Source organism: Ambystoma mexicanum, chromosome 8 (assembly GCF_040938575.1).
Source record: "Ambystoma mexicanum isolate Mex_15411 chromosome 8, UKY_AmexF1_1, whole genome shotgun sequence".
Taxonomy (NCBI): domain Eukaryota; kingdom Metazoa; phylum Chordata; class Amphibia; order Caudata; family Ambystomatidae; genus Ambystoma; species Ambystoma mexicanum.
In genome coordinates this window covers 204,786,680-204,812,707 of record NC_090929.1, presented here as the reverse complement: position 1 = coordinate 204,812,707, position 26,028 = coordinate 204,786,680, and positions in this window count along the sequence as shown.

Here is a 26,028-nt window from a genome sequence, read left to right as displayed (position 1 = left end):
GAATTGAGCAACATTGTACAGATGCAGTAACGCAAGTAGACTAAGTAATCATCAGGCTGGCTATACATAGTGAATAGACTGCAGGCAATGCTGCCAATATATATAAATATATATATGTTTAGAATCTGGATGTTCCACGACGAATTTTAGCAAACTTGGACCCCGTAAATAGAAGGGCTGAAAGTGTGGCGCAGTAGAATAAAACAGCTGACGGTGAAGGAAGATTCGAGAAGGCTTGTCTGGCCTGGAGTCCAGGGTTGAAGCAGCCAAGAAACTGGTTATCTATTCGAGGAGATACAATGAACGTGAGAAGTAAGACGGGCTCCTGTTGAGGTGTGATGGAAAAACACTAGAAGTGTCAGGTTTTATTCATTTAATACTATTAAATACAACGAAAGAGCTCAAAATGTGGTCTCCTATCACATGGTCAGATGAAAATTGACTTGGAGTGAGCTACACCGAGACCAGAAGATAAGGCCTTGCTCAACTCCCTTTTATTCTCAGGCACAGTGATCCTTTGCAAGGCCGAGTTCAAAGGACTAATTGCATGGCAGACAGGAGTGATGATGGATGTTGGGCTAATTGGGGGGGCATGACCAAGCCAACCCTCCAGCACCTGGGGTACCAGCTTGTGTGCTGCTAGCGAGTGGAATATTCCAGAAGGGTAAAAGCGTGCCAACCAATTGTAAAGGGTCATGTAGCAAAGAGCCCTATAGTTTGAAAGCCATTGAAACGTTGTGTATTAGTATGACACGGGAGATGACTTTCAGTAGGGGTGGGCTTCACTGTCCACCTGACCTTGGAGACCCAATCACGATTCCATATCCAATAGAAAGTATTCTTAAATGTTCCCCTTAAGCCTATCACATCCTCTAGGTTTTCTTATTTTGCGACGTAGTATGACGTCACTTATAACAAATCTGTGTTATAAATGTGTATATTTTCATGATAATTGTTGAGAGACTTATGACTGTACGGCATCCGTTGATGCCCGGTGTACTCCCTGTTTTAGACAATTGCAATAAAAACAGTTGTGTTTTGCCAACTTCCTGAGTCGGTCTGATTACTGATGTATGAGTAAGATCTGCATCCCCATCCATCTCAGATACTCTTACCTCGTCTTAAAGGACCCAAGGGTTCATATAGATCCATTGTAAATGTTGTCTGAAAATTGTAATTTGCACAAAGATTTTAGATTGTTTACAAAACAGAGAGTAACATGAAAGAGTATAGGTGATTTCTCAATTTTGTGGAAAAATGCACGCAGGGGACCCACAAGCACGTAAATGCTAATGTTGGTGGTTTCCGGCATGCAATTGCCATTTTAAACAAAATGATCCTGACATAGTTAATTATTTAAACACTTAGTGAGAGAGTGTGTTACATAATGACAGCAATATTTATTTACATTATGGATCAAGGGATCAAACAAGACCACCTGAGACCATGCCGGGTGATTCAAATATATGTTTCCAGGTTCTCATGATTGATTGTTTAGGGCATGCACCCGCTCCTTTTGGACAATGCCAACCACACTTTAGGCCACCCCTGCTTGATAGAGGCTCCCTCAATTTTGCATCTACTGTTTTTTTTCTACTGTTTTTTTCATGTGTTATCCTAGAGAAAAATTGTGCTGTACAATTCACCAATTCAGTGCATTATTTCAAAGAGACTCTTTACATTGCTCAGGGTCTCTTTGCAGGGCTCAGTTGCTCATGCTAATTTGTGATAGTTGTTAACACTCCTCCACTAAAAATATTCACCTGCTGCCACTGATCTTGTATCCTTTACAATACGGACCACCTTCGGGTGCCGCCTGCCCCCGGCATGAAAAGCTGCCTCTGTCACTGACGTAAATGCACAGTGGTGTATGGTATGTTTGAATGCAAGTAGTCATGCCTTGCCTCCCCCTTGTTTCTATAAAACGTGAAAGATGCAAGGTTTAATTAAAAAACATGCTTACATCTCTCACCTTGTGCAGTACCCACACGATTCTGTAGCCGCATGCTCATCATGCTCATTGCACATGTGTGATGTCTAAGTGGTAAGGAAGATGTAGCATGTGTATGAATGTCGGTTTACCGCAATGTTCTGAGAAAGGAGACTCAGCAGTTAAAGATTAGAATACCTTTTTTATTCCTCACATACACAGGATTAGGCTAAGAGTATTCACTCCTCCGACCTGATGGGATGTTTATGGTCAGTGTGTGTGTCTTGGGGCCAGAGTTTTGTGGGCACTGTGCATTCACCGTTGCTTTGTGGGTTTACTGGAATATCCTCAACTCACTGCAAGGTGGTCTTTTCCTTTGGCATCCATGCTTCACTACATGGTTGCCTCCTGGAGTGATTCCTGCTGCACTCCTCGTCTGTCTGCCAGTTATTAAGCACCACCCCCCTAGATAGCAGTTCCATGGTATCTCCTTCGCGTTGGGAGGTGCTTCATCTCCCTTGTTTGCCCCACACCCACTATTTACTGTTTTCCTCATTAGTCCGCTGCCTCTTCCCAGCTCTCTTCTGAGGATCTCATCATCCTGCCTCTTCAGCCTTGGTCTCTGTCATGACCTCTTTTAGTTTTCTGTACCTGTAGAAAATGACTCAACCTCCGCAGTAACATGTACCCTCAGCTCACAGAATAAAACCTTGCTTTCTTCATTAACCCTGTATTACAGAAGATTTCTTGGAAGATTTTTCATTACTGAGACACTTGTTTGCCTAAATATAAATAAGCATATTATCTGCACATGCCTCTTCAGGTCATTAAAACAACCAATCCATGACACAATGTATTATTACCCGGTCATATGCATTTTTATAGCCAGGATACTGAGCCAGGATACAGAATATGGACGTGTCGTGACGCTAGCATCTGCACCCGTCAGGAAAATGGTTCTACAAGTATCAGGATGATATGGTCTAAAAGTGTCCGGATAACAGAAGAAAAGAAGGACCAAAAAGCATAGTTCTCCTTCGTGAGCCAAAGGTTTTCTCAAAATAATGCCAAAGTTCCAGCAAACAGTCCAAAATAACCCAAAACAATTGATAGTTGGATAACAAAATGCTCAGAATGTCCTTTAAATCTTAACAAATGCGAAAGTCAAAGCAAAAGGTGTATTCCTTGTGGAAGGTGTTTTTACTCCTCCCAGTGTCAAATGGGGGATTTCTTCCATCCCATTGTCCATTGGATGGGGTTGTAAGCATTATTCTGCTACAGACACTGTTCTTGGTCAGCCCAATGCTGCAGAATCCTCCTGCTTACTGCACTGCCTCCTAGGCAGTTTCAGTGTGGCAGTCCTCTGACAGACCAGTGAAAACCACCAGCCATGCAGAGTTTCAGGATGGCACCTCAGCAAAAGTTTATTATGCCCTGATGGTGTTCAAATGAGAACCATTGTTGCTAGTCTCCCATGTCTGACCCTGCTCCTCTTTGGGTTTACCCTGGGCCCTTGTCCTGCCATGTATACTTAAGTGCTTTCCTGTTCCTCAGCATAATCGGGCTGCCTTGTTCCTTCTCTTGCTTGGTCACTCTTCCTTGAATCAACATGGTTCTCCTGGGCCTCTCTGTCGCCTCTGTCTTGGCAGATTCTCTTTTCTTCCCCATCTGTTTTCTGAGGGTCTGAGTCTCTCCCCATATATAGACTATCAACCTTTCATCACCTCTATTGAATGTTCATATCTTCCAACTTTCCATCAACCTCTTTCCTCTCTTTTCAACAGCTTATTCTCTTTGTTTTTCCTTCATTTGTATACTATCTGCCTCAGTAGCCTCTCTTCTACTCTCTCCCTCATGTCTTCCACTGCAGTATCTACCATGGCCTCCTACTTTAAACCCTTAAGAGATAGAGATCGGGGACGTTGTACTCATGTGCTAATTCCAAAGGTCTGTACTATGTTGACAGGTTCTCTGACACTAGATTAAAAAAAAAAATTGTGTAGCGCTTCCAACCGGTTCCTTCTGGCCTCTAATACTTTTAATGGTAATCAATCTATAGACCTCAGACTAGTGAACCGCTAACTTGCCCGTGCTGCACTTTGAACTTGTGCTCTCTAGGCTTAATTTGACAACCTATCTTATAGACATACTCGCCAGAAATCATCCGTTCTGTAGATGACCAGTTGTATTCCTGTAGTAAATCCTGAAACAGCCTTCCTTTCCTACAAGTAAAGTTCTCAGCCCCTGGAGAGATGCCCACTCCCATTCTTTCTTCATATGGATGAACCCATAATTTCTAGTTCAACAGTTTCCCATCTCTGTAAACCTGCCTTTGTAATGGTTGATCTGTTTTATATCTATGGGTGACTCCCCAAAACCTGTCCTTACTACAGGTGACATGGTGTCTGTCCCTGTTTAAAGAAATAAAACAGAGTGGCCCTCATTACGACCCTGGCGGAAATCGAAAAACGATGGCGGAAATGCAATACCGCCATCGAATAGCGCTCGGTGCGATTATGACCCGTCACCGTAAAGTACGATGCCATTAGCGACACCGTAGTGAACGCCAACGCTAACTGCACCAAGTACGCGCACGCGCGCCATGCGAAACCGTAATTACCACCATGGCGCAACGGTACGCGAATGCTGACCCTAGCGGACATATACCTAACGCCATCAAGCATGGCGGAAAGTACCATTCCGCCATGGTGAGAAGTACGGCATCGCGAACCAACCGTAAAAGGCCCTACTGAGTGCCTGTACACCACTCCCTGCCCACATTGCACAACTCCTCGTAGGTGCAATGAAGTCACACAATGCAACCAGTGAAATGTACAAGTCACCCATGCATGCCAACGAACAAATGAATCTAGGGGCTCCAAGTGCCTTGTGAGTGGCCATCCATATTTGCCATGGCACCATTGCCGTACTGATGCAGCACAGGCATGTGAAGGTTCAAGTACAGCAACATGAACTGAAATATGAGACAAACAAAAACAGGCCCCCCATCGCTTGACACCAGTGTAAGGCAACATTCAAAGCAGTATCCTGAGGGAGACTGCACCAGCCCTGTACTCCTGCCAGTAAACAAACCAACCATCAGCATAAGCATGTACCACACAAGTTGGCAGAGTGACTGAGCAGCCAGGCTCATCTCAAGAGGGGCCAATGGGAGCTGCAGGGCACAGATGGCACGAATACAGAAGCCATTCCAATGGACATGACCTCAGTCTCCCTCCAAGAAACGCACGCAAACACAGGCACCTGTGACCAGCCATATTCTGATAATCACATCATTCCACCAATCCACCTGGCTGACCGGCATCTGTTACACAAAAGCTAATCCCCCGCCCCTGAGCATGACATCATTAAAACAGTCATAATGGCAGCCCCTATCCCTGACCTCACTGGGCTTCGTAGGCAAACGCGCCCAGCACAGTACTACGCAACTATACTCAGAAGCCGGAACCCAATGCAGATCTTCTCACAATACATCGCTCCACAAATAGGAATATGCTACATTACTTGCAAAGAATAACGCTACACGGTCAATATAATAATCAAAATTTAATGCACAACAAAATCACCAAGCCCATACAGCTATTAGGTCATGAACTCCAAAATATATTTCATTATTGTGGGCTGCATCCGCAATAAATGACCAGCTTCTTCTTGTGTGACGCCCTGTTCCTTCATGGTACACAGGGGCTACATTCACGTTCAAAAAGGCAACATGGAAGCGCCTAGAACCGCAGGGCCGTCCCATTAGGTAGGCACTAGTCCAGCTGAAAGGTCGATATGTTGCTCCTAGCCACTAGTACTGCGTAAGGGCATGTGGCCCATTGGCGATCGTCCCATAAGATCGTAATGGTGCTCCACTGATTAACACGAAGCAGCAGGTGTCGGGAGTAAAAGCCATCTGCAGGAGTGGCATACAGATGGCAGCGGCAAAAGGGGAGGAGATACCTGTCACCCAAATGAAATGAAAAAGAATGGTATGGGCATCAGAACTTCATTTGAATCACTCACTTCAATGATCACACTAAATCCACAGCCATATGCATGCTAGCCCACTCAAAAGGATTATTCCCACCCAAAAATCACTTGCGAATCATAACTATATAAATCGAGGTGAAAACACCATTACAAACGAGTGTTTGTGTGCATGCGTCTGTTAAAACAGAATCCATTAGATGGGATTAGTAACGTGCATAGACACAAGTGTTTGAAGGCGCGTCGAGACAGGGAGTGTTCAACAAGGGCAGATAGACGATGGTCCCACTATGGCAGCCCTGCATCACATAGCGCAGGGACAAGTGGATAGATTCCAAAAAGCCCTGTACATGGCAAACTCACTATTAAATCATCTGTCCATGCATCCATACATCATTCCCTCATCCCGGTATGAAAACGCTTGATTATTTACTCACATAACATGTGAAATTTCCATTGAGTCTGTGCGTAATGCAGTCTGCAAAATCCACTGTGCTCCAGCCCGGAATTCCAGTGTTGTGAAGTAACATGTATTTGGGAACGTCCTGCCTTATCGTCCACTACGCTATTGCGCATCCCATACTATTCATATCAATCATTGCATTCTCGCCATGGCCCCTGTCCGAAGGACATTAAACAATAGAACTTTATATCTGCAGTCAGACCTGTGGGCGTCTCCTCGCCGCTAGCTGAAAACCGAATGCGCTGTCCTTCGAATTCCTCATTTGCAACATCACGTCGAAAAGGCATCTGTGACCGCTTGAAATCACAAATCCATCCATGTAGTGCGGCAGTGTGTGAAAATGGCAACTGGCTTCACTCACAAATGGGACGCCCCGCCCGTCCGTGAACCTCGGTACAGTGCTGCATGAGGGTCCAGCGTTAATCGAGTACTACATTCCACTGACCCTTCACAAGTTTGTTCGCGACTGCAAAGATAGTATGTGAAACAATGGGACCATAGCAGAATGAACATATGAACCAATATTTCACTGCCATCGGGATTAAATACATGATTGTAATAGCAAGATGCCATGCGTCGAATTGCAGCGTTGTGTGCGGGACGTGCACGCCCAAAGGGGATTGCAGCTTGCACAGGTGGAATGAATCACCACAGGTGGAGGCTATACAGCCTGAAAACACATAAATTGCACACCCAACCCCCTCCCACAACCACACCCACTCCAAAATGCTACCGGCAGGACTAGCGATGTTGGCCCTGGGGGACCTGATAGCACTGCAAGTACTCAAACTTCAAGAAGAAGACGAACACCAACTACTACAACAACCGGCCGCACAGAGGAGACGCAGGAGGAGGAGGAGGGCAAGGCAGGGCCAGCAAGGCCCACCAGCACAGCCACTGCCACCACGCAGGCAGCCCGCAATCCCACGCCTCCGAGCACATCCGTTCAACCTCACTGATGAGCAGATCCACACCCTCTACCGTTTGGACCGGAACACCATAACCGCCATTGTGGACATGACACACGCTGACCTTGTCAGCATGATAGATAGCCCAACCGCCATCCCACCCCTACTGAAGGTGGTGTCTGTACTCCACTTCCTGGCCACAGGCACCTACCAGCACACAGTCGGACAGTTGCATGGCATTTCACAGCCACTGTTGTCACGGACACTATCGCAAGTGCTCGATGCCCTCCTGAAGCACGCAGACGACTACATCTCTCTACCACGCTCGGAGCAGGAAATTACGAACACAAAAGTGGGATTCCATGCACTTGCCGGCATACCGGGTTGCATTGGTGCCATCGACTGCACCCATGTGGAATTGGTTGTCCCACATGCCATGGAGGCTCAGTACCGCAACCGAAAACAATATCATTCTCTTAATGTACAAATGGTGTGTGACTCCAACAGGATCATTACACATTGTTGTGCCCGATTTCCTGGATCAACCCATGATTCTATGGTCTTGAGGAACTCTACAATACCACGCTACATGGAGCGACACGCAGGGAACAGATCCTTGCTACTCGGTGAGTCTCATTTCATGCATGATAATGTGGGGTATGTGATGCGGCAATGACCTGGCAGGAAGGGGGGATGGTGCGTACGTAGCAATGTCATTCCACAAACAACCTTTATTGTCCACATACAGGTGATGCCGGGTATCCACTGAAGAGATGGCTCCTTACACCACTCCGGAACCCACAGAACCAGCATGAGGAGGACTACAACCATGCCCACTCACGTACCCGTGTAGTCATAGAACAGGCATTCGGCCTACTGAAGACTCGTTTCCGCTGCCTCAGCAGGTCTGGCGGGGCACTCCTGTACCGCCATGAGAAGGTTGCAAAGATGGTCATGGCATGTGTCATGCTACACAACATGTGCGTACGTAGAAATGTGCCCATGCCCCCTGACACAGAACTGCAAGCACCTGAAGATGGTCATGATGAAGGTGGGGATGTGGCAGCACCTCAAGGAGTCCGCGAGGCACAGGAGGGCCGTGAAATTCGTCAGATTCTCATAGATTCATGCTTCTAGCACTCACGCCTGGTGGCTGATACATGGACACGGGACTTGTGGCACTGTGTGTGTCTGGAACATGCACAATATGGACTGTATGCCTATAAAGGCCTCGTACACAAAGATCAATGTCCACACATCTCATTGGTTGATTGTGCAATGTTTATAGCATATGTGAAATTATGTTACACACCCCATCGACCCGCCACCCAAGTAAGCCCAACACACCCCCTCCACCCTCCTACCTCCCCCCCGAACACCAGTGTCCAAAGATGCTCATTGTCAGTGGGCAGACGCTATTGCAAGCCCCCTCTCCGGGTATCAGGGGCACCCCTGCCTGTGGAGCGCAGGTTCCTCCCAGATCTACGTTGGGGGCTGCCCTGGACGGAACTTGCAACGGATGATGTCTCTGCCTGCTCACGTCCATGCATGTCCCTAAGGGTTTGTGAGAGCTCAGTGAGCACACGGCGCACAGCGGCAAGTTCAGCACATACGTCTTTGGACGTCGCATGCAGTTCCCCCCTCAGGCTCTCGGTGCTTCTCTCCATTTGTACTCTCAGGCTCTCGGTGCTTCTCTCCATTTGTGCCCTTAGTGTCTCTGTACTTCTCTCCATTTCTGCCCTAAGTGTCTCAGTAGATGTTTCTATGGCTGCCTTAGTACCCCCACATTCATCAGCATGGTCCTTGAGGAGCGTGGCCAGTTGCTGCTGTTGCACGATCACCTGGTCGAGGGACTGTTGCCTCTGCTGTGCCATGGCCATTTGCGGTGGTGTCACAGAGGGGCTGATGACCTCATGTTGCCTTGCCACAGGGCTTGTGGGGGATGGCCAGTCGTCGTCTTGTGGATGCCCCTGCGTGGTATCCTCATGGTGTACGGGATGAAACAAACAGGGGGATTGAGACAGGTCATGGATGGATCCTACATCGACATCACCGTTTTCTGTGTCGGAGCATGCTGCCATTAATGCAGTGTCACCTATGGTGCTGCTGCCACCAGAAGCAGTGCCTTCTGTGGCATCCATTGGGGGGACCTGTGGTGGTGCTGTTGTGGGCATGCTGGCTGCTGGGGTGCCTGTTGAAGTCCCCTCCTGTGTGCTGCCACTTGATTTGTGCTGCTGCCGTGTCTTTATCCGTGCAGCTGAGGTGGAGGGTCTTTGGCCGTTGGTCTTGGCCCTCTTTGCAGGTGTGCTGGTAGGGGTGTCCTGGAGCTCGTCGTTTGAATCGGACCCTGTGGTGGAGTAAAGGAGGGCGAGCGTTATTAATGGGTCTGTGGAAATTGGAATGGCAATGTATCACATGCATTGGGGTGGTACCTGAGGGTGATTTGGGTCAGGGCCTTGGAGGTGGTTTCATTTTTGTGTGGATTGAGGATGCAGTTGTTTTGCAGCCTGCAGTTAGGGTGTGCCTGCTGCACGTGTAGAGGGTGTTTTTAGGATTTTTAATTATTTATGTATTTAATGTGACTTTTAAAGTGCGCTATCAGGCCAATGTATGTGGACGTTCTCCTGGCCATGTGTTTCTGTTGCACTATGTGCACACATGGTACTTCACATGATTGGACATTGTGGATTTAGCATTGTTTTATTTGGGCCACCTACCTGATTCTTTGGATGTCTGCACTCCTTTCTCCATCCCTCCGACTCCCTCTATACTCTCCATTCCAATGGTGGAGGCACAGATTTCTTCCCAGGGGGTCAACTTGATGGGTGATTCCGATCCTCCCCCGGTAGCTGTGGCAATGTTACGGTTGGCGGATAGTATGCTCCGTACGCGTATCCGCAAGTCGTCCCATCGCTTTCTGCATTGCTGTGGGTTGCGGGGTGCGGTCCCCACCGCACTTACCCGCTGTGCCACCAGGGCCCATATGGCCTTCTTGTTCGCAAGTGCCGTCCTGGTCATTTGCGTCGAGAAGACGACGGCAGCATTCTCCTGGAGGGTCTCTGTGAGTACGGTGAGTTCCTCACGGGAGAAGTGGACCTGCCGCTTGCGGTCGCACGCTTTCTTCGCTACTTTTCCCATTTTTCTTGTTTTCACTAGGGTGGATGATGGGTTGGGTTGTGTCTCAGGGTAGTATTTTTAATGGTTGTGTGGGAATTCTGATTTTATAGGTGTACGGCGTGCTGTTTCCCGTTCCGGGACCATGTTTTTACTTCCGTTTCCGTATATTTACGGTCACCGTATTTTCCGATTGCCGCTCATTACGGTGACCGCTATGATGGGTGGCGGAATTGCACCTAGGGCGCCGTACGACGGCGGTGAGGGGCGTTTTGGGGACATTTCCGCCATCGCGGACTTTGCACTTCCGCCATGGCGTAGTGCTCGTGCCCGATGGGTCGGAATTAGCCGCACTTTACTCCGTCGTGCAATGGCGGAAACGCTATTTACGCTATGGCGGTCAGGTCAGTTACTTTCCGCCAGGGTCGTAATGAGGGCCAGTGACATGTTTTATATACATAGGTGGATGCCAGAAACCACCCTTCCTCCAAGTGACCAAATGTATTCCCTCTGTTAATATCATGAATCTAGTATTGATCCGTATGATTTTTTTTGTAATTCTTAATCGCATTTTAATTGTGGTTCATTCATTCTGGTTAAATTTGGTAAAGAAGAGTCTTGAGCGTGCCTTAGACTTCCCATTTATAAGCTACAGGTATGTTTCAGAGGCACTTGTCCTGTCTCTGATTATGGCTGGTTGAATGTAGTGTTGTGGGAGCTCAGCTTGAGCCGTTAAACTTACAGCCACCCTCCCAAGTTGTTCCTCTTAACTTCTCGATTTCTGGCCAAACCCATAGAACCAATCCTTCCTGCAAGCAAGCAATCTCCCAAAAGCATCCACCCCACAAGTAATTATCTGTTTATGCTGGGACCATACCCCTGAATTAATCCTTCCAATAGGTAACTGGCTTGCCGCCTCTTTGCTAATCATCTGAACCAATTCTTCCTGCATAACAATAAGGGTTGTTTTGGATAGCGTTTAAGCAGTTGCACATTTTATTGCCAGGCTCTCTGTCTTTTTATGTTGATCCCTAGAGCCCACTTTTTGCATGTAGCAGATTCTATGACAATGGGTGAATGCCCACAATCCCTCCTTTCAACAGGCTTTTTTTCTGTTGGCGAATCCCTAGAATCCCTATTTCCTTCAAGAGAAAAGTTGTGTTTGTTCCCTGAGAAAATACCCAGAATCCCCCATTTTACAGGGGAAATATCTTTTTCTCATTTTTGAATCTGTAGAGCCGTCCATCCTTCAGGGACGGCTTTACAGACCTGGCAATTCCCCCAACCCATTATTTCAATGTGTAAATGAGTGTTACACTTCTTTGCTATGAGTGAGAGAATGGGGGTCACTACAAGTGAGGAGGTCCTTTTCTGGATAACTCACTTAGTGTCTGACCTGCCAGTAGTTCAGGCCCCTACTATCAGATAATTCACAGATGCACCGGCACCATTTACAATGTGGCCAATGCTTCAGTGGTTCGAGTCCTATGGGACTCTATGGGAATGGGAACGTACTGTTCAGCCGCCACCAGTAATATCCTAGTAATACTGGGATATTGGGCAGCAGAAACAGTAATCCTAAATTGCCGTTAAGCCGGCTGCAATACCGGTGGTTTACCGGCAACCTCGTACTGAGGCCAATGTCCAGAATCTAACTTTTGAAATGTGGTGTTTTGTCACTGGGACAATTGACAATTCTGATATGATATGATATGATATTTTATTTATATAGCGCCTATACAGAATGTGTTTCAAAGCACTTCAAGGCAGGAACAAGGGAAAATACAACGACATTCTTACAGGCCATGAACAGTAAGGATGTGAAATTAATTATTGTACTCAGCCTGATGACAAGAGCTAAAACATAGATAAGGAAGGGAGGGGGGGAGTGGGAAGGAAATGGAAACAGACAAGTGACTACCGTACTAGGCCTGACAACATTTCTGGTAGAGCCGGAGAAAAACAAAAGGTGAGGGAGAGGGGTGCAGAAAGGGAGGGGAGGAACAAAACAAGTGACTATCGAACTAGGCCTGACAACATTTCAGATAGTGCTGGAGAGAAGGGGGGAACAGTAAAGGGAAGTGGAAGGGGAGCGAATGACGAGGTTGCTATCATTCTAGGTCCAGGGACAATTCTGATAGAGTAAGTGCATAGAAGAAAGTAAGGGGAGGAGGGGAGGAGATAGGAAAAGGGAGAGGGAGGAGAGAACTGGGAGTACGCAGTCAAAAAGAGTGAAGCAAGAGAGAATACAATTGCAGAAGTCAGAAGTAACACATAATGTTGCAAGCCAGGATACAAGATGAAGATGGGAACAGCATGATTCAGGGCCACCATGAGTACAAGATGCAAAGGAAGTCCAGCTAGAGAGTTGAGAAAGGGTGACACACCATGAATCAATGAAGTCCATAAAAGTAAAATCCAACATTGGCCACAAGACAGTGATGGTGAAACCAGAAGGTATCAGTACAGATTCCTGTGTGCTGGAAGAGGGTGGGGGGGGCACAAGGGAACAATACAGGGGGACCAGAGAGGGTGGGGATGCCCTGTGGGGACAGAGAGTGTAACACATGTTGGTGCATGTTTACCTGCTGTCTTAGCAGGGGGTCGGACCCTGGATCCTCCATATGCGAACTCCTAGAGTTTTTCAATCTTTTCGGTTATAGTCCATGGGACTTGGTGAATCTCTGTAACTCATGCTTTCCCCAAGTAAACGCTAATGTCAAAACTCAACCTTCCTGAGTGAAAGGCAGTCTGCATTGAATCCATTCTTCCTACAGGTGACAGGTCCTTCATTCCTTCCTGCAGATGACAAACAGTTTGTCACCGTACACAGCTAATTCACTTTGTAACTGTGACTACGCTGTAACTTTGTGAAATAATGCTGCTCAACTAGAGCTTGGTGAGCTCGGCTGGGCTTGGTCAGGCCTGGGTCAAACATGGGGCTCTGGTCTGGCCCCCCACTCAGATAAGTGCCTACACAAAGCATGGTCGCACATGAGCCCCACCGTCTGCCCCCTTAACCTAGAATCAAAATAATTTGTTTAACAAAAAAGAACATGCTCCTGATATTCTGGCAGCTTGTAAAGGAGAATGGCCGCCTGACATCCATTCCTGCCCCAGCTATTTCACTTCCTGGGACAGGACAGGGGCACTTCCTGGAATGGCAGTGCAGCGACTGGCAGCAACTTTAAAGCTATGTAGAATGCCTACCGTCCAACTCTTTGCCCCCTACATTGCTTGCTCCCCTCGCCATCTCCCATGCCCGCCCAACCTTCCGCCCGCCATTCTAAAAATACATGTTTTGGCCCAGTGCCAATACTCTTTTCCCTGCCCTCTTCCTTATTCCATCCCCAAAACACCAGAGCTGTCCCTCCCATCCCAAGCACCACCATCCCCTTGATCTCTGCCCTAGCCCATCCCCATAAAAAAAGACTGCCGCTGCCCCTATGCTTTCCCCAGCACCACAATCCCCTTGATCTCTACCCTAGCCCATCCCCATAAAAAACACTGCCGCTGCCCCTATGCTTTCCCCCAGCACCACAATCCCCTTAATCTCTGCCCTAGCCCATCCCCATAAAAAAACACTGCCGCTGCCCCTATGCTTTCCCCCAGCACCACAATCCCCTTGATCTCTGCCCTAGCCCATCCCCATAAAAAAACACTGCCGCTGCCCCTATGCTTTCCCCCAGCACCACAATCCCCTTGATCTCTGCCCTAGCCCATCCCCATATAAAAACACTGCCGCTGCCCCTATGCTTTCCCTCAGCACCACAATCCCTTAATCTCTGCCCTAGCCCATCCCCATAAAAAAAACACTGCCGCTGCCCCTATGCTTTCCCCTAGCACCACAATCCCCTTAATCTCTGCCCTAGCCCATCCCCATAAAAAAACACTGCCGCTGCCCCTATGCTTTCCCCCAGCAGCACAATCCCCTTCCCCTGTTCCAAAGAGAATACACTGGCTCTGTTCCACTGCGCATGACCTACTCCACTCCCCAGCAATGCGATGCCCTTTTCTCCTCCATGTGCCCCGCCATCGCGTGGCCGTTTTTTGCTCGGCTCACGTTTGCCCACTGAAAACAGACAAGATCCCTGACTCGGCCCTACCCGAGAGTTCCCGGGCTCTCCCAGTTCTATGCTAAGCCACTCCAATACCGCAATCCTAAATGCACACTATTGAACCCCCCAACACTTCAATAGTAGCTGCTCCCCTGCACACATAGGGAGAGAAAAAGACTTAGAGATATTGCAGTGACAGGGTGGGAAAGAGGCACGAGAGGAGAATAAAGGGGAGAGAACCAGAAAACCAGGCCATGCTGACAAAGATATCCCATTGGTACCAGACACAAAGAGACAAGGTGAAAATAACGAGGACGACGTACAGAGAGAGAGAGAGACATGACGCCAGACCACAGTGATTCCGAAAAGACAGAGGAACAGACTGCGCAGAAAGATACAGACAGCAGAGCACACCAGAATGCACTGCCAAAGAGAGTGAAGAGGGAGGGCACACATGACAACGTCACTCTTGATCATAGAGAGACAGAGGTGTGGTGATGGGGGGGGGCCGCAGATGTCAGGCGGGCCCCTCCGGCGTATGGGCCCTGCGCGCTGCAACGCCGCGCAGGAACAGACCCGGAGACGTCTGATTGCTCCGGCGCTCCGGCTCCAACTGCCGGGCGCCGCCTTTATTTTCAACCGCGCATGCGCCGGCTTGTGAGGCCGCGCATGCGCACTCAGTGTGGTACGTGCTACGTACATAACATCCCTCCTTTTTTCCCTTAAACAACAAAACATTAAACATGGGGCCAACGTGGCTCAAACATTATATACTTAACAGACTTTCGTTGCTCAGGTCGCTGAGTCCATAATAAAGTCTTGGAACCTTTGTGGAGGGCGTCGCCCCTCTCTGCGGGGGTACCTGGGCGGTCCTCTTTCGACATTCTCTGGCTCCGCAGGGACTCTGGGCATGTCGACGTTCTCCGGTGGTTCTTCCGCCGCCTGCCTTTGGCCAGGGTCCGGTTCTTCTTCAGAGGTTGCAGGTCCTATGCGTTTGAAGAAAGACACATTTCTGGTCACTGTCCCGCGCGCGTTCGCCGCCGTGACCATGGACCCCTTGACGTGGGTAACTCCCATCGGGTGTGTTTCATATGTCATTGAGAGTTTCCCCTCTGGTTTCCTGTTCCGGACTAGGACGGTGTCTCCTACCGCTATCTCTTTTTCCGGCAGCCTCCGCCTCATTGTCTCCTTCTCGTTCCTCGCGGCCCTGTCCGCCGCCACTTGTGTGTCATCAATCACCCCTGGGCGTCGCTCTCCCGCTTCTGGTATCAACCCTCTGGGTATGCGCTTGAATAGTGCTTCGGCGGGTGCGATCCCGGTGGACTGATGTGGGGTGGACCGGTACTCACGGAGGAATTCGATCAGATTATGGCGCAGGTCTTCCCCTCCATTGACGGAGATGCGAAAGATTTTGTTGAGTGTCCGCATGAAACGTTCAACCTCTCCATTGGCTCTTGGCCACAATGGGGTCACTTTACGGTGCTTGATGCCTCGTTCTGCGCAGTATCTGGCAAAGCGCTGCCCTTGGAACGGAGCGCCGTTGTCCGAACAGATCTCGAGCGGGAAGCCGTGGGTGGCGAAAATTTTGTCCATGGCCAGGATGGTGTGATCGCTGGCGGTGGATTCTACCAGTTCCACCTCCGGGTACCTTGACCACTGGTCCGTAACCACTACGAAGTGTAGGCCTCTGCCGGTCGAGCCGAAGTCTGCGTGGACGGTACCCCACGGCACGTCGCTCCGTAGCATGGCTTGGATGGGCGGGCCCTTTTCTGCCGGACTCGCGGCTTGGCACGGGATGCAGGCCTTTACGAACTCAGTCACCCGGTGTTCCAGGTCGGGGAACCAGACTTTCAGCCTCAGGCGCGCTTTCATTTTAGCCATGCCTTGGTGTCCTGTGTGGGCTAGTTGGAGAACCCTCGTGACCAGGGACCTGGGGATCACGATCTGATTTCCCCGCAGTAGCAGGCCGTCCGTGGACACCGAGAGCTCGTGTCGAGCCTTCCACAACAGTTGCAGGTCTCTCTGCGTCTCTGGGTTTCTTCTGGCGTTGTTCAGGAGGACGTCTCGCCATTCTCCTGTGGCAACCGCTCTTTTTACTCGCAAGAATGCCTCGTCAGAGTTTGAGTCATCTGCGATGTTCTCCCTCGACAGGGCCACTGGCAGGGCTGATTCCACGACGAGGTGCACAGCGTCCCCCGCGTCGGATAATTCTACCGGATTCTGGGCGTCCCTCGTGCCGGGGTGGCGAGACAGGTAATCTGCGGGGTTGTGGGTGCCTGGGCGGTACACCAGCTTGACGCTGTATTCGATGAGTGATAGCATCCATCTTTCAATCCGGGGAGGCGGCTTTGAGGAAGTGCCGGACAGGATTGGAATCAGGGGTTTATGGTCAGTGACCACGACGACGGGTTTGCCGAGGATATATATCCTGAAGTGTTTGCATCCCCACAGGATGGCAAGGGCCTCTCTCTCGATTTGCGAGTAGCGCCTTTCCGTGTCGGTGAGGGCCTTGCTAGCATAGGCAATGGGTCTCATCGCTCCCAGTTCATCGGCCTGCAAGAGGACTGCCCCTAGTCCAACGGGGCTGGCGTCAACTACGATCTCTGATTCTCGGCTGGGGTGGAAGTAGGCCATCGTCTCCTGCTCCGACAGGGCCTCTTTGATGGCGTTGAATGATCTTTGTTCTGCCGCTGTCCATTGCCATGGTACGTCATTTCTGGTGAGTGCCCTCAATGGTTCCGATAGGGAGGCTAGGTCTTTGATGAATCTGCCGCAGTAATTGACCATCCCCAGGAAGCTCCGAACTTCTGCAGGAGATGTGGGCGGAGGCGCATCTCTTATGTCTTTTACCTTGCCGGGATCGGGTGAGATGCCGTTCGCATGGAAGGTGAACCCAAAGAATTCCAGCCGATCTTTCAGGAATTCGCATTTTTCTTGGTGTAGTGTAAGACCTACCGCCTGGAGTCTCTCAAACGTGCGTTCTAGCCTTTTAAGGTGTTCACTCTCTGACTTGGCGAAGACCAGAATGTCATCGGACATGTTAATGACACCCCTCAGGCCGGACAGCGCTCCTCTTATGGCGTTCTGGAAGACCTCAGCCGCGGATGAGATCCCGAAGTTGAGTCTCTTGTATTGGTACAAGCCTTCGTGCGTCGTGAACGTAGTAATGTACCTCGACTCGGGGTGCAGTTCTAGTTGATGATAGCCGGATCTGAGGTCCAGTTTGGAGAAGACCTTGGCGCCTTGGAGTTCGCCGACGATATCGTCCAGGGTGGGCGTGAGGTGGCGCTCTCTTTTAATGGCAGCATTAGGTAGCCTCATGTCTACGCAGATGCGCACAGCCCATGGTTGCTTCGGCTTCGGGGCCACTACGATGGGCGAAACCCACGGGGTGGGCCCTTCTACCCGTTCAATGATACCTCGGTCCATTAGCTGTTGCAGTTCTGCTTCTACTTGTGCCCTCAGGTGGAATGGAATTCTGCGGTGTTTGAGGGCAGTCGGCCTTACGGATTTGTCGATGTGCAGGCGAATGGGGTCTGCATTCAGTTTGCCGATGCCCTTGAAGAGACTCGCGAACTTGTGTAGCAGGCTCTTTAGATCTGCATGGTATACCCCAAATGTGAAATGCACGATGTCAAGCGCTTCTGACGCAGCACAGCTCAGCAGCGAGTGGGGGCTGACGTCGGTGACGAAGAATCTTGCCTTGATGGAGTTCTGTCCATGAGATACTGGGGCGACAAATGCACCTTGGATGGGTAAGGGGGTGTCGCCACCAAACGCATATATCCTCGCTGTTGATGTCGACAGTTCTGGTGGGCCCGGCAGGGCTACGTAGTGTTTGGTGGCCAGAACGCAGACTGAAGCTCCGGTGTCGATGAGGATGGGGGTGGGAGTGCCCTTGATGTCGACGGTGCACTTGGGTTGGCGTCTCGTGCTGGAACATCTCGCGATGCTGGAGATGAAGAAGACTTCTTCCTCCTCCTCCTCTTCTTCTTCTGCGAGGTCTAGGTCCTGCAGGCCTTGATCAATGGAGGAGATGCCCCTCACTCTGCGGGAACTGCTTCGCCCCACTCTCTCCGGTCCTCTCGCCGTTGTGACAGGGGCAGCCGCACGGCACGTTCTGGCAAAGTGACCCGGTATGCCGCACCGGGCGCATGTTCTTGACTTGGCTGGGCAGTCACCGCTGTGGGGGAGGTCGTACCCACAGTTCGAGCACGATGTGGCGGTGCTTGGCGTGGACGCAGTGTCGGGTTTTCTCGGCGCCCATCTCGACCTATTCGCAGCCGACCGTCCTACTGCAAAAGCGTCTTCGTTTTGTCCTGGTCGCGAGGCAGCGTCCATTTTCGTGCCTCTGGCCTCTGCCAGTTCATGGGCTCTGCCCAGGTCCAGAATTTGCTGGAGGGTTAGGCCAGGCTCCCTCAACACTTGCCTCCGAAGTTTACTGGAGCTGCACCCCTGCAGTAGTTGGTTGCGGACCATCTCCTCTTTGTCGGCCCATCTGCACGAGGTCGCCAGGTGTCTCAGGCGGGCGCAGAATTTGTCTAGGGACTCATCATCTAACTGTTTTTCAGCGCCCATGACGAATCTGTCAAAGTCCACATTGGCCATGGGTAAGAAGTGGTCCTTGAGTGCCTGCTTGACAGCGTCTTAAGTGACTACGGGGATGGTCAGGGAGTCGTAGATCTTGTGGACTTCTGCGCCTGCTGAATAGATCATGGTCGCAATCTTTTCATCATCGTCGTTGACTCCAGCTGCCCTAAAGAACATGTCCAGTCTTTTGACCCACAACAGCCACTTCGGTCCTAGCTTGGAAGGGGGTCCAGTGGCATCAAACTCAGGCATGGGGGCCAGGGAGCTGCGGGCTCTGCGGGGAATCGGGGCTGCTGCGCCCTCATCGTCTGCGCCGTCACCCATTTCTACTGCTGGGTACTCACAGGTGGTAGATGCGGCCTTGTGGTAGTGGTGGGAGCAAAATCCACTTCTTTCTTCTTATGTGCTACAGCCTTGCGCCAGCAAGACTGTGGGCATTCCAAAAATTCACTTCCTGTGTTTTTTCCCTTTTTTTTTTTTATTCCCTCTGCCGACGCCGTCGGCGAGTGGCGCACGAGCACCCTGTTGGGCCGCAACCACGATCGCGGGTCGAAGAGGAAGAGAAAAAAAAAAAAAAAATGGCCGCCGGTGCGTCGTCAGTCTGTGACGCGGCGGACTTTCTCACAGCGTTGCAGCCGGGCACGGGAGTGGGCCGTGGCTCCACCTCGTCGCCAGTGTGGTGATGGGGGGGGGCCGCAGATGTCAGGCGGGCCCCTCCGGCGTATGGGCCCTGTGCGCTGCAACGCCGCGCAGGAACAGACCCGGAGACGTCTGATTGCTCCGGCGCTCCGGCTCCAACTGCCGGGCGCCGCCTTTATTTTCAACCGCGCATGCGCCGGCTTGTGAGGCCACGCATGCGCACTCAGTGTGGTACGTGCTACGTACATAACAAGAGGTGCTTATTCACTTAGCGTTTTTCTGAGGGGTTTTGCCATTATAAAACACTTCTGCAAATGAGGCCCGGAGACACTGAGCGACCGAGAGAGAGAAAAGGAGAGCGCAGAGACAGGGAGAGAGGGAGAGATTGCTAGACCGATTGCAATATGCCGAGTACAGCCCAATTCAAATAGATGCTTAAAACTAAACGTCACCAAAGGGCCGTGTGTAAAACAGTGGAGTGTGTGAGACAAAGATGGCGCAAAACTGGCATGTAGTGCTTTGCGCCACTGCATATGTCGCCGGAAAGACCGTCATGTCAAAAGTGAGCAAAAGTGCATTAAGTCCCAAGGTGCTGAAGCCGGCCTGCTCAAGCTCTTGTTGCAACCCCCCACCCAAATGTACATTTTTGTGGGGGCTCTCGGCACTTCTCTTACAACCACTGCATTCTTTGGTGATGGTGTAATTGCAGACTCTACACTTGTGTGGTGTACTTTTCACAAACTCAGCCTGAAAAAACACATGTATTTCTCTCGCGGGCAGATTGTCAGCTAAAATGAGAGGCTCTGTGCTTAGACGCCACTGCGTGTGGGTGCCAGGAAACATCTGAGGGTGCAGAGCGATGTGCAAATGACCGCATTACCACATGTAATAGCATGTATGGAGTTTCCTCGCGTTTTCAACCAATTCTTCAGTCCTGGGTTTTTGCAAACCCCCACATTATTGTCATTGGGCATGCCAGAGTTCCCATTGTTCTTCACTCTGCCTGCAATTTGCAGAAGTGTTCTCTTTCTCTGCAGTTTATTCCGACCTGGCTGTCGTCTTCTGCCGAGAGGATGTCTACTCTCCTCTTTTGGTAAATTCTCCAGGCTGTAATCCATTCCTATGGCCTCAGAGGCCGAGTATGCAGCCTCTGTGCTCTTATAGACCGGTGTTTATATAGTGTTTGTTAAACATATTGCATTGAAGACGTAGTCAAGTAAATATTTGGCTTGGCGGCAGTCCAGTCCCCCTCCTTGGACTCTGGCAGCTACGTGGAGTGGAGGGGCTCCCAGTGGATTTACGTATAGTTTCTTGGCTCGGCTCCTTGGCCCTGAGTGATCAAAGCTGACTGAGGAACAGCTGTTCCTAAGCACACACTACTCTTCCAGGCCAGCTATAGCTTTTCCCACCATGTGTTGCCCTTGTCATAGCTGTGAGCCATGTGCTTGCCCAGACATGCGAAGGTTAGAGAGCATCCTCCCGCCTTGCCAGTCAGAGGGTGGCATAAGAGGTGTGCAAAAGCATTACCTATTACTGGCATGATGCAGCTTTAAGGCACATTGAAATTTTGCATTTAGTTCAGTGGAGGAAATTGCGAGGCCTTAGGGTGCGGGTGCATTCAGATATCAGAATATGAAACATCTACTTCCAGAAGTGCTGACGCTACCTTCCCTAATGAGCCCCCAAATGTTGTCCAAGTGGCCCGATTGGCAAGCAGAGTGAGTTCCGGAGTGCGGCACCAAGCGATGAAAACATTCGTCCTCCCTTGCTCTAGGAAACCAAGACCATTGGGAAGAGCGAAGGCCTGAGGGGATGTTGTCCATCAATTTAGAGAAATAAGTGAGCAGGTGAAAACTGTTGTGCGTTGAGAGTCGTGAAGATATAGGAGACCTCCGTCCCCAAGTGCCGCACAGGGAGAATCACTTATCACTCCCTGTGCAACCCTTGAGGCCACAGGTGGAGAAGATCCGAAGCCGGAACTGAAGTACCAGGAACCCCCAGGTAGCTGTAAGGGAAGGCAATGATTACAATCCAAGCAAGCAGGGCACAACGAGTAATCAAACAGAGAACAATCAGGGTCTTACCGGGGACTTGATAGGAAGGACGTTGAACCTGAAAGGGAGGATGGTTCCAGGACTCACTCAGGCAAGGGACCGGATAGGACCAGATGTAATTCGTCAGTCTCCACCTGAAGAATTTTGTACCGGAATAAAGGGTCCCAACAGTCTGATTACAACCACCACTTGGGAGGCGTGACCCACCGTGCAGCGAGGGGATCTGGAAGATCCAAGAGAAGTCCGTTGAGCAGAAAGATGGGTCTGAAGCCAGGAAGAGCCGTCCGTGGAATAACCAAGAGCAAGATCCAGAGGGAGTCCGTGATTCAGTCCGAGGTCAAGAGCAGTGCTGAACAGAGGAGCCGGTGTCGCCGTAGCCAAACGTGATCCGCAGGAAGTCCAAATAACAAGAGCAAGGTTTCAGGAAGCCGGGTAAGTAATACGAGTAAGTTCGCCGCCAGTCAGGGTCTCCAAGGAAATCAGCTGTGAAGCGCGGAGTACAGGTACTGCCCGGTTTAAATACGTTCACCTCCTGGTCACGTGACGAGGATTGGAGTCACGTGACCGTGAACCCGGGGCACATGACCGTATGGACGAGTCACGTGACCGGGTCAACACGGTACGAGGGCTCGAGCGGCTGCCTAATCTCCATGGCAACTGCCAATGGAAAAACGGCCGCAGGCGCGACTGAATAGCGTGCGGCGATTGTTTCGCCAGCGCGCGAGCCACACCGGGTTGCCTGTTTGAGCCCTGGGGGACAGGTGGAGGAGAGTGAGTGCTGGATGACGGGACATGGCCGGAGGTACGTACCGAAGACATGACAAAAACCCAGCTGTTCGATTGATCACTGAGAGCTTTTCTCTCACGTCCTACAACTATTTCCACCAACTTTCCTTCTTTCTCTCTCTCTTTCCCTCCCTCTCCCTCTCTCTCTCTCTCAACATCTACTTAACAGCATTTATGTCCCAACTGTTTTAAGGGAAACAATTTGTGTGGAGGTTGGGTGGAGAGTATTCATGGCTGATCTCCCACTCCAAAACCATTTTTACAAAAATGAGCTAAATAGAATAAAGCAATAGTGCCCCCAAAAGCCGTAATATTACTCATCGGGGGACATCAACGTTATCTCCTGTTGAGTCCCCATACGAGTCATCGATTTGCCCCGTGAGAGAAAATGGTGGCCTCAGCTGACCTGGGAATTAGCCTACAGATTTTAGCACCCAATATTTCCTGCGTATGACCCATGCCTTGCCGCCTTGTGAGATGTTACAATGCTGAGTATCGGTGCATGTTATCCAGATTAGGAAGCACATTCACATCTGCAGTAGTCCTCAATAGGTTAATGGACCTGCTGCTAAAGTACCTTAAGACCTTCCTCTTCGCTTCTGCCTTTGCCGTTCTTCTCCCCTGCTGATCTGTTTTCCTCTCTCAGCACCGTGCACCTGGCCACCCTCTGTCCTTCGATGCCAGGTATGTGCTCAGCCTGCCTCCTTCCTGCACTGCCTCCGTGCCACCCCTTGCCTTGGGATCTGTATCTGTACCCATACAGACCCCCATTTTTCTCTGCACTTATCAGATATCTGACTAATCATGCACTTGCCACTTGCTGGCTGCACTACCACTTTTCACTGCCTTTTTTAAAATGTATTTATGGCACTTATTATTTATTCTGTTTCTCTCCTTTGTTCAGTACTTTCCACCTCTACCCCTTCCACGCACTTTCCCCTTTTCCCTTTTTCCATGCACTTGCCCGTTCTTAATGTCGCTGGGACTAGTAAGATCGTTGTTTTTGTTTCTTCCTTGTTCCCCTCCCTTTGCTTGGTTGCTTGGTCGCGCTCTGAAACACTTGTGTATGAGCGCGGGATAAAAAAATATCATATCATATCATATCATAGGTATGTAACGGGGAGTTGATAACTCTGCTATTCATCTTTCTGAAGTTGTTAAAATAAGTTAAGTTCAACTGGGTGTCACTTTATCCAGACACTCCAGCGTAGGTATGGGGCAGTGTCAATGACATGCCAGGCGCCTTCGTTTTATACTTCAGAGGAGACCAACATTATTACCATTGAGGTGTGTAATAATACATTGCTGGGAATTCATGTAGGCGTATTGGGATGCAAAGAGTCTGTCACTTGGCGGGTGTGCATTAAGCAGCATCTCATCTTTTTGGGTTTGCTACATTAGTACTGTTGTGGTTCTTAGTTGTGTAATTGGTATAGGTCGTTGCTGGCAGCTTATTACATTAGAAAGACCAGCAGGGTTAGAGTAGAGGCAGTCACACTTTCAATATGCAGGCTGCGGCCACTGAGTCGTGTGATGGTGCTTGGTGGGCTTTTCAGTCTGGGGCAGGGTCAGGTAAATACCAAATAAGAATGAAGTAACGACTTCCCTCTCTGACAGCACTGAATGGGTACGAATTAGATGTGTGCAATTGCAATGTAATTAGTTCCTGGCAGCCCTGTACTTGGCAACATCAGTAATGTACACATTGGCAACAAAGAGTGTCATCAGAGGATGTCTTCCGGTTCTGGGTGAGTGGAGAAACGGCCGATAATGTTCTGACACAACTCTGCCAATAACTTTGTAATCTATTTAAAATTACTACCCGGCGAGGGTCAATCAGATTGTAACAATCAATCTGATTGGCCCATGCCCTGGCTTTACCCTCCAGGAAAGACTTAGCTGACGAGGGTCGTGTCCCTCACAGTCCCTTTTCTTTCTTTCATCAGGCCGCCATTGAAAGGGAGGAGGGACAATGTGTAGTCCATGTATTTGCTTTTTTTTCTTGAGTCTAGAACTGATCGCAGCGCTGTTTCTCAACTCAAGAAAAAATGCTATTAGTACCTTGGTACAACATGCTGAGGTACGAATAGCAATTGAACCCTCAGAGGGGGAGCATTACTGGTCAGGTAATGCCTCCGGGGCTACGTTAAAGTCAGGCTCCTAACTATTGCCCCGGGAGCATTACCTTACCGGTAATGCCCCCTCCTCCGGTTCTATTGCTTAAGGAATACACTATACAGTACAATTTGTGATCTCTGTACCCATAATATATGCCAGCATCGCCTCTTTAAAACCCTTTCTTCATGCATGAGCACATTTTATATACCAGCATTGCCACTCTAAACACCTTTTTTTATTTTCTATTGTGATAGCGATTACACTAGTGAACCTTATGCAAATTAATTAATTAAGTAGGAAAGAAACACAGTGGCCCTCATTACGACCCAGGCGGAAATCGAAAATCGATGGCGGAAATGCAATACCGCCATCGAATAGCGCTCGGTGCGATTATGACCCGTCACCGTAAAGTACGATGCCAATAGCGACACCGTAGTGAACGCCAACGCTAACTGCACCAAGTACGCGCACGCGCGCCATGCCAAACCGTAATTACCACCATGGCGCAACGGTACGCGAATTCTGACCCTAGCGGACATGTACCTAACGCCATCAAGCATGGCGGAAAGTACCATTCCGCCATGGTGAGAAGTACGGCATCGCGAACCAACCGTAAACGGCCCTACTGAGTGCCTGTACACCACTCCCTGGCCACATTGCACAACTCCTCGTAGTTGCAATGAAGTCACACAATGCAACCAGTGAAATGTACAAGTCACCCATGCATGCCAACGAACAAATGAATCTAGGGGCTCCAAGTGCCTTGTGAGTGGCCATCCATATTTGCCATGGCACCATTGCCGCACTGATGCAGCACAGGCATGTGAAGGTTCAAGTACAGCAACATGAACTGAAATATGAGACAAACAAAAACAGGCCCCCCCATCGACTGACACCAGTGTAAGGCAACATTCAAAGCAGTATCCTGAGTGAGACTGCACCAGCCCTGTACTCCTGCCAGTAAACAAACCAACCATCAGCATAAGCATGTACCACACAAGTTGGCAGAGTGACTGAGCAGCCAGGCTCATCTCAAGAGGGGCCAATGGGAGCTGCAGGGCACAGATGGCACGAATACAGAAGCTATTCCAATGGACATGACCTCAGTCTCCCTCCAAGAAACGCACGCAAACACAGGCACCTGTGACCAGCCATATTCTGATAATCACATCATTCCACCAATCCACCTGGCTGACCGGCATCTGTTACACAAAAGCTAATCCCCCGCCCCTGAGCATGACATCATTAAAACAGTCATAATGGTAGCCCCTATCCCTGACCACACTGGGCTTCGTAGGCAAACGCGGCCAGTACAGTACCACGCAACTATACTCAGAAGCCGGAACCCAATGCAGATCTTCTCACAATACATCGC